Here is a 10,362-nt window from a genome sequence, read left to right as displayed (position 1 = left end):
TTTATGAGGAATGGATTTTGGGGAGATTACTCTTGGGAAAGAATTAATTTCCCTTCTCCATTATCAACCTTGAGAGTGAAAGTGGGAGATCCATGGGAGAGCATTGCCATTATTCTCTCTCTAACTATTTTGCCATCTTCTTCACCCAATCTTTTATCTCCACCATGTCTTTACTTTTGTGTTATTAGTTGTGACAGTTGAAGAATCTAAACCTCTCATCATCTCTAGAGAATTCGAATTTTTCTTCAAAGATCTTTGAAAATCTTCGAATTTTCCAACGATGTTCCTGAACCCTCTCATACAGAATTTTCTTAATTTGACTAACATCGTTGGAATTTTCCAACGATGTTCCTGAACCCTCTCATCATCTCTAGAGAATTCGAATTTTTCTTCAAAGATTTTCGAAAATCTTCGAATTTTCCAACGATGTTCCTGAACCCTCTCATGCAGAATTTTCTTAATTTGACTAACAATATGGCTTAAATAGAGTCAAATGGAGAATAAGGATTCATGTAATCGATTCCATTTAATAAGACTTAAAACTTGATTTTGGTTGATTTTATCTTCAATTGCTATGAACATTGTATTTATATTATAAACTTCTTTGCCGTGAGTAAAAAAAGTTACAATAAACCTTCTAATTATGTTATATATATTGTGATAAAATGCATGTATGCTTACATGGCTAACAACTATGAATGTTGTAATTATCATCATCAAACCGAATCTAGGATGATATCAACGCAGCACATGTGTCCATTTAAAATAAAAATCACAGCTGTCATTATTGCAAATTATCATTATTATTATTTGGACATAGATAGTTTATGTGATCAAATCAGTTTTGTATAAAAAAAAAATAAACGATGAATTAATTAATGTTTGACAAAAACTGATTTGATCACATAGCTATTGATATCTTATCAACGTGATTTTTTATAAGTATATAGTACTCGACGAGTTCTACACATTCAACGGTTTAGATTATTAAAACGAGACTTATGGTGACCCCCACAAGCCCAACTGTATGGTCCAGTCTAATCTTGAATTGGACCAAAGCCAAACCCATTTTGAATTTAGAACAATTTGTTGAGGATGTGAAACAAAAAGATTGTCCTAAAGAGAAGAGGCCAAGAGGAAACAGATAAACTTTAAATTATAGGACGAGAACAGGTTAGGTAACACTTACACGTCATTAAAGAACATATACATTTTGTTGACAAGGTTGCCTCTACTTTTCACACCCAATTGTGATATATATCCACCGACAAAGATCTGTCATTTTCCACTAACTTAGAGGGCAAATTTGTAATTTCAATTTCTCTCCATGAGTATTATTTGAGGTTTTATTATTTGAAAAATGTTAAAATTAACAATCTTACTAAAACATTCACCAAATAATAGTGGACCAATTAAGGATTCTTAATGTGTTCGTTGTTATTATTTGTATTAACAAAGTTCACACTCTTTAGAACATCTGATGCTAACCAAATAAATATATGCATTAGACACAATATTAAATGCATCTCATTAAGAATGGTTCAACTATTAGAAAAATTAGTTAACCGCCTATTGTCCTAGAAATTGAGAAGCTTCTCAAGTTTTTAGAACCCTTAATAATATATATTGTTCTATTAAGTAAAAATCTTTAATAATAACCTCCTCATCATAAAAAAAAATTCACGTCAGCAATCATAGGACTATAATATACCATTATTATTCAAGTTTGAGTAAATTATGTTTTACCTTCTTAAGTCTTAATATTTTCTTACCTTCCACCGGCTTTCTCTATTGATTCCCTTCACAAGCACAATACGGCCACTAAAAACTTTACTCCTTATTGCAATTCTTTCAATTTTGGACACATGTTGGTTGCTATAGCAAATTGAGAAATAAATAAATGAATAAAAAAATAAAATTTAAAATATTAGGAGCCAAAATGTAAAAATAAATAAATAAAGTGTCAAAGCAAAAAAATATTGAAACTTAAAGGGATAAAGTGTAAATTATCTAAAATTGTAGAATAACGTATTATTAATTTTTGTGTCTGTAGACATGGCATCACGTGGCCATTGGCAACTGTGGGAGTAAACTAGGACTAATGATAAACATTATTGAGGATCCAAGTGAAAAATAAACAAATAAAGTTTTAAGAACCAAAAATAGAAAACGCTAATGTAATTTACCTTATTTTATTAATACTATAAACCAAGAAATCATATATATATATATATATAAAGCAAGAAAAGTAATATACAATCCAAAAGCATTCGAAGCGTTGATTTTACGATATGAGAGTTGAATTAGAACAACATAATACTTTTCGGATAATTATTCAGTATTCTCAGAATATAGATACGTGATATTTTATAAGGTTTTGATTGGTAAAGAAGTATAAGGGTCCATAATTTATATTGGGATGGGGGAATGATATAGGGTTAAGTAATTAGTGATTGATTTGAAGTATGACCACGTGGTGCTCCGAAAATATTGAGCAATTTCTCATACTTATTATTTTTCTGTGTCTAACCATTATTGACTCTATTTTGAACCTTAAACAAGTGATTACTTACTACCCAACATAATTTTATAATAACAGTGGTGTTACATGCACCAATTAGTGTACTAACTACTATTATGTTATTATTATTAACCCCACCTATTATACAAATTATAAATACTCAAAACATTTAAAATTATGTCACATCATCTATTAGTACACTAATTAATATATATAATATTATTCTAGTTGAAACGGTAGTGTTACATGCACCAATTAGTGTACGAATAATACTATAGACCCCAAAAATTTTACCAAAATTTTTTTCAAATGTCTTACATAAGTATGGGACCCACACAATGTGGGTCTCATGTGGGTCACACACCCATGTGAGACATTTGGTAAAACTTTTGGTAGAATATGTGGGTCACACACCCATGTGAGACATTTGGTAAAACTTTTGGTAGAATTTTTGGAGTCTCTAGCATTTTTGTTAGTGTACTAACCAGTGTACCAACTAGTGTTATGTCATTATTACTAACCTCACCTATTATATAAATTACAAATACCCAAAAGATAAAAAATTATGCCACATCATCTATTAGTACATTAGTTAGTACACTAATTAGTACATATAGCATTATTCTAATTGAAACGGTAGTGTTACATGCACCAATTAGTGTACGAGTAATGCTAGAGACCCCAAAAATTTTACCAAAATTTGTACCAAATGTCTCACATGTGGGTCCCACACCCATGTGAGACATTTGGTAAAATTTTTGGTTGAATTTTTGGAGTCTCTAGCATTTTTGTTAGTGTACCAACTAGTGTTATGTCATTATTACTAACCTCACATATTATACAAATTATAAATACCCAAATGATCTAAAATTATGCCACATCATCTGTTAGTACATTAGTTAGTATACTAATTAATACATATAGCATTATTCTAATTGAAACGATGGTGTTACATGCACAAATTAGTATACTAACTAGTGTTATGTCATTATTATTGACCTCACCTATTATACAAATTACAAATACCCAAAATATCTATAATTATGTCACATCATCTATTAGTATACTAGTTAGTAAACTAATTAGTACATATAACATTAGTTTAATTGAAACGGAGGTGTTACATAGTGTAGTGTACCAACTAGTGTTATACCATTAAAACTGACCCCACCTATTATAAAAATTACAAATACCCAAAATATCTAAATTATACATCATCTGTTAGTACGCTAGTTAGTACATTAATTAGTACATGTAGTATTATTCTAATTGAAACGGTGGTGCTACATGCACCAATTAGTGCACTAACTAGTGTACCAACTAGTAGTATACCGTTATTACTGATCCCACCTATTATACAAATTATAAATGTCCAAAATATTTAAAATTGTGCTACATTATCTGTTAGTATACTAGTTAATATACCAATTAACACATATAGTATTATTCTAATTGAAACAATGGTACCACATGCACCAATTAGTACACTAGTCTAAAATTCTTTTCATCAAGTCACCTTTAAGCATTCATTTAAAGCCTGAATTCTTTTGGGAAATATTGAATTTCTAATCATCAAAGCATTTATTTTGATACTTTATACCACGTGAAATGGATATTATTCACCCACTAGAATTAGTTAAACTTGCCTTTTTAGATTTTTTGACTTTTTAGTCTGAGAGTTTTTTGTTCGTTTAGTTTTGTTGTTTGGCTTTTTTAGCTTGAAATGGCAAAATTGCCCTGACTTTTTGTTTGTATATGGGTCAATTTGATAATTTTACATCAAAAGTCAAGTATTTTGTCATTTTGTGATTTTGTGACTTTTTTTTGTCCTTATGTGCTTATTTAGTCCCAATGTGAAAACCAAACCAAGGCTTAGATTAATAATGTTACTCCTTTCTTCTATTTTCTTCTATTTTAAATTATTTGTCCATTTTTTTTCATCTTTCAATCGGTGTATAAATAATATAATTTTCATTAAAAAAAATATATTTGAATTACTTTTTATAGATGAAGTTTTAAAAAACATTAAGAAAAGAATAGATTAAAAAATTAGACAATTTTTAATTTTTAAGTCTATCTCCAATGGTTCACCAAAACCATCACCAAATTTGAATTTGGTGAAAAAATGCAACTTTCTTTCATCTCTAACAATTTCATCAAAATGATATCAAATTGAGAATGGCTCAAAATTTTCACCAAATTGAGGAACTGGGCAGATTTCACCATTTTACTGTGTGTACATTGAAAGTAGGGATGGGCCGGACGTCCGGCCAGTTGTCTCCCCGATCATCCAGAATTAGGGTTGTCAACGGATCGGATTTAATCCGAATCCGACCCGAATCCGATCCGATAATCCGAATCTCTTTACAAAAAAATTCCGATCCGGTAATCCGATAATCCGAATCCGTTTATTAAACGGATTGAATATGTAAAAATCCGATCCGACCCGATAATCCGATAATCGATCCGACTATTCTCAATTTGAATGAAAAAACATAAAATGCAAAAAAAAAAAAAATCAAATTATATAAAATTGTAGCTCAGTAAATAAATAAATGGATCGGATCGGATCGGATTATCGGATTCGGATATCTATAATCGGATATATACTAAACGGATTTGGATTGGATTCTGGTCTGTCTTAATCGGATTCGGATTCAGATTTTGACAGATCCGATCCGAATCTGATCCATTTACAGGTCTATCCGAAATACATGGAAAATGAAGAGCAGCAGCCATGGCTAAACGCTTCGAAACGGCAATCGTCCAAGCAGAGGTTCCTGCAATCTTGAATTAAAACTGATGGGCTATAATTAAGATCAAACCCATAATAATCTGTATTCGGAAGCTCCACAAATTTCACCTGCTGAGAATTTGAACAAGACAAATTGAACTTGAGTTCATTTCTCAATCCAGTAAAGTATGCTTCATTAAAAGCTGTTATGTTTTGAGGAAGACAAACAGTTCGAAACCACCATTTGAAGCCACCATCAACTATTATGTTTTGAGGAAGATGAACAATTCGAAAGACTTGGCCAACTAATTGCACAAGACAGAGCAAAGATGGTTTTTTATTTTTTTATTTTTATTTTTAATTTTAATTTTGCCTTTCATTTACAATGTACACAAGCACCTAGAATCAGATGTTTGTGTAATTAGATTGGAAAAAAGACTATGAATTCTACTACAAAGCCCCTCTCCCAAATTCTTTCTTAGCATCCACACAAATCCCAGAAATTAATATGCACACTTATACATGATATCAGCCGAATCAACCAATTCTATTGAATTTATGACTAATTGAATAATCAGGTAATTGGGATAGAGTTGGAGATGAGGAAGAAGCTTCATCTTTATGTGCATGTATATATATAGATTGTTAATGTACACCTCCTGCACCACTAAAACCTACCACTACCACTACACACCTCCACTACTCCTCACCCACTCCACCTACCACCTCCACTTTACCTACTACCACCACCCACTCTACACCTACTACTCCCAAAACCTCTCTATATATAGGACTTGTAATATACAGATACAAATAACAATACAACAATCTTGTAATTCAATACACATCAATCAATAATAATACATCAATTTATTTTACATGGTATCAGAGCTATAGGTTAAGCTCTTGGTGCTCTTCGCCTTCTGGCGGGCGGCAACTTTGCCTTGACCGCCCGCCGGGTCTCAACCCATTCACACCTCCCTCTCCCTCTCGGCACCTCACTGAAACACACAAGTTCCCAGATAGATAGAAATCATACTTGTAAGGCTTGTAATTTCTTTTCGGATGATCAAGCTCCGACCCGTCCATGGTATTGCTCCGCTCAGTGGAAACCATGACTGAGCTCCCTCACCATGCACCTCCCACCGCGCACCTCCCACCGCCCTTCCCCCAAGGGCTTCCTCCTTAACCGTATCCTCGACTACGCCACCACCGCGGCCGCTCCGTCGCCGACGGCGGCGACACCACCTCTCCCGAAAACAGGCGGCCCCAGCGGAACGATCACCGACGAGTTCACCAGTGCTGGCTCCATCGGGAAGTTCTGCCAGGTCATCGGCGCCGTCGTCGATGTGAGATTTGACGAGGGGTTGCTGCCGATCCTGACGGCTCTGGAGTTTCTGCACACCTCGATCCGGTTGGCGTTCCACAGAGACACACAGCACACTCGGGTGAGAGAGGAGGGGGGGGAAGAACCCACATACAGAACAACACACCACATGTTAGCTTCACCACGGCAGCTTCACCATACACAAGACACTCACACACTGAGATACTGAGAACACACATTTTTCGAAGCTCTCTCTCTAGGGCTGGTTCTCTCCTTCCACACCCAGATACACACCTCACATTCTCACCCCAATACCCTACAACATACACTCCACTCACCCGACAAACACACTCAGATTCATACACACACACCACTCACGGTTTCTCTCTCTCTAAAGACGCACACCACTCACATTTTTTCTCACCTTTTTCGAATCTCTCCCTCTCTCCTCACGGCCATCCACTGAGTCACCCACTTAATTTCTTTATTTTTTTCTTTTATTTCCTTTACACCACGACACCCATGTGTCTTGTCCCCTCTCTCCTCCGTTTTGATTCCCAATTCATTATTTTTATTTATTTTCTTTATTTCTTTGCACAAAAAAAAAAAAAAAAGAAGAAGAAGAAGAAGAAAACGAACACCAAACTCATTTCCTTTTATTCATGTCGGGGCTCACCCCGATCACCATTTTACACACACAAAAAAAAAAAAAAAAAAAAAAAAAAAAACAAATATATCACACAACCAAACAACCACATCCACAGGCGGGATTTTGCTTCTCTACTCTGCTGCAGGTCTCTTCTTCTTGCCTCCGTCCTGAGCAGCCCTTGACGGTGTTGCCTCCGTGTTTCCTTGTCCACCGAGCACGTTCACTCCCCCAAACTCTTCCACTGCAGCATATGGCGGACCTCCAAATCGGAACATCACGGTGGCCTTCCGCTTCAGCTCCTTGTTTTCTGCCCTTAGCACGCTCATCTCTGCTCGCGCATCCTTATACATGCGTTGGAGCAGAGCCAGCTGGGAGTTTAACTGCTGCACCTCATTTGTCCTACTCTGTAGCCGGTGCGACAGATTTGTGACCGCCGTCATGGACTCCACACATGCCTTCAACGTATACTGATTGGCCTCCACATCCGACTGCAACGCCATTTTTTGCTCCACAGACCGCATCGGAAAGTTCAGCGGAGCAAACCCAGCAGTGTTTGGTTGAGGTTCACTGGCCACCGCACCAGTTCTCTCTCCTGTAGACTCGTTGAGGTCGGGAAAGAGGGTAAGCAGCCCGCGGGAAGACGAAGCCATTTTTTCTGGGCAACAGAGTGTTATAGAGAGTGTTACAGAGTATCTTCTCAGCAAAACCTTCTCAGCAAAACGAAGAGTTTTTCAGAGGATTTTCGCCAATTGTTTGTCTTCGCCTCTGCCTCAGCTCTGTCTTGGTTAAATAGCCGAGGCAGCCACGCGCATCGCGCGCCTCTTCTCGCCGACAAACAGGCACGCCTTTTGATGCATTCGGGCACGCCTTTTGATGGCACGCCTTTTGAGGATGCGGGCACACCTTTTGAGGGCACGACTTTTGAGGGCTCGATATCTACATCCATATATATTTTTTTGGGCAGCCTATATACACACTCATACAGTGTCTTTTACACCGGTCAGCTTTATCCATCCCTTTGTTTCAACCTCAAATAGGTTTCTATCTTCACACCTATTTGAGTTTGAGGGGGGGTTATACCAGTATCATGTATCATGTTCAAGTCACCCCATGGCGCACTCCCTAAGTCGCCCCCTTGGTGCACCACCACAAGCTTCAACAACGGTCCGACATGACCCCATAAACTGTCTTCTACATCGGTCCGACATGACCTCGTAAACTGTCTTCTACAACGGTCCGACATGACCTCGTAAACTGTCTTCTACATCGGTCCGACATGACCTCGTAAACTGTCTTCTACATCGGTCCGACATGACCTCGTAAACTGTCTTCTACACCGGTCCGGCATGACCTCGTAAACTGTCCTGCTACAACGGTCCGACATGACCCCATAAACTGTCTTCTACAACGGTCTGACACGACCACACAGTGTCTGCTACAACGGTCCGACATGACCCCGTAAACTTTCTGCTACAACGGTCCGACATGACCCCGTAAACTGTCCTGCTACATCGGTCCGACATGACCCCGTAAACTGTCTTCTACAACGGTCCGACATGACCCCGTAAACTGTCCTGCTACATCGGTCTGACATGACCCCGTAAACTGTCTTCTACAACGGTCCGACATGACCCCGTAAACTGTCCTGCTACAACGGTCCGACATGACCCCATAAACTGTCTTCTACAACGGTCCGACATGACCCCATAAACTGTCTGCTACAACGGTCCGACATGACCCCGTAAACTGTCTTCTACATCGGTCTGACACGACCACACAGTGTCTGCTACAACGGTCCGACATGACCCCATAAACTGTCTGCTACATCGGTCTGACACGACCATACCGTGTCTCCTATCCTGTTTTATTTATCAGTTTATTTTTCTGTTTTGTTACTCTCTTCAAACTCAAGTTGGTTAGTTCCTATCCTCCTTGAGTTTGAGGGGGGCTGTTAATGTACACCTCCTACACCACTAAAACCTACCACTACCACTACACACCTCCACTACTCCTCACCCACTCCACCTACCACCTCCACTTTACCTACTACCACCACCCACTCTACACCTACTACTCCCAAAACCTCTCTATATATAGGACTTGTAATATACAGATACAAATAACAATACAACAATCTTGTAATTCAATACACATCAATCAATAATAATACATCAATTTATTTTACATAGATATAAGTGAGTGTGAAAGATTTTCATATATATATATATATATATATCAATTACCTGAAGTGGGTTGGATCGAATCAAGAACCTGTTTCTTCTTTCTCTTTTTCTTAGTTGTGTGGTTCGATTGTCCAGAGCAATGAAACCAACCCATATGTCCTCTCTGTAGAAAAAGCAGAGAGACGGAGAGATGGTGTACCAAAAGCTCAAGAAAAAGGTAGACCCAACACCAGAGAGACTGATATACAGAAAAAGGACACAGTGAGAGAGAGAGAAACAAGAAAATGATTTAACTAGTTGGGCTTTTCATGGTTCAAGAACGTGGTTTGGTTGAGCAATATACACATACGGATTAAATTCAGAAAATTCATTTTCACTTTTTGGTAGACCGGTCGGTCATTTCTCCTGGCGTTGACTTAGGTTTGATCAAAGTTACAATAAATCGTTGGCAAAAATGCTTTAGACCATTAATTAGTGGTGCCTCTAATGATGTGGCAGTGGGTTTCACCCACTAACACATGTGTATTGTGCCTTGGTTTTTTTTTTTTTTTTTTTTTTTCAATTTCCACCTCATTAGTGGTAGATTTAGAGCTCCCTATTTAGATCTCTAAATCATTACTGAATCGTTAGAGTGGTTCATATCAGATTAAGAAACTCATCTTTTTTTTTATTTAGATTTGATAAAAAAAACAAAAATAATAAACCGTTAGAAATGTCCTAAAATGTCAAGAATAATGAAAATGAACAAACAATTTAAGATACCTCAGTTTGATTCTAGCTAGGTACATAGAATTTATTTTGCACCCCGAGTTCTACAAAGATTCCACGTCACCAAAAAACTAAAATAAAATAAAAAGTAATATAGGGCTATTTTGGTAACACAACAAAAAAGTTAAAAGTCAATTTTTAATTAATTTTGAATCATATCATTTCTCATGTAAATCAGTG

General features: G+C 36.9%; 1 long non-coding RNA gene across 1 annotated transcript; it reads right to left on the bottom strand.

Moving 5' to 3' along the window:
* Window positions 1-4,693: 4,693 nt before the first annotated feature.
* Window positions 4,694-9,810, bottom strand: LOC145792644 (uncharacterized). Its single transcript, XR_014332325.1, has 2 exons — window positions 9,475-9,810; window positions 4,694-5,387 (listed from the first exon to the last, which is right to left on the bottom strand). It is a non-coding gene; the product is annotated as an uncharacterized LOC145792644 (long non-coding RNA).
* Between the last annotated feature and the right edge of the window lie 552 nt (window positions 9,811-10,362).

The sequence above is a fragment of the Camellia sinensis genome, chromosome 6 (assembly GCF_055761805.1).
Source record: "Camellia sinensis isolate YWXY chromosome 6, ASM5576180v1, whole genome shotgun sequence".
NCBI lineage: Eukaryota > Viridiplantae > Streptophyta > Magnoliopsida > Ericales > Theaceae > Camellia > Camellia sinensis.
Note: the sequence above shows the minus strand (reverse complement) of the source record. Positions and strands in the feature narration are given on the sequence as shown.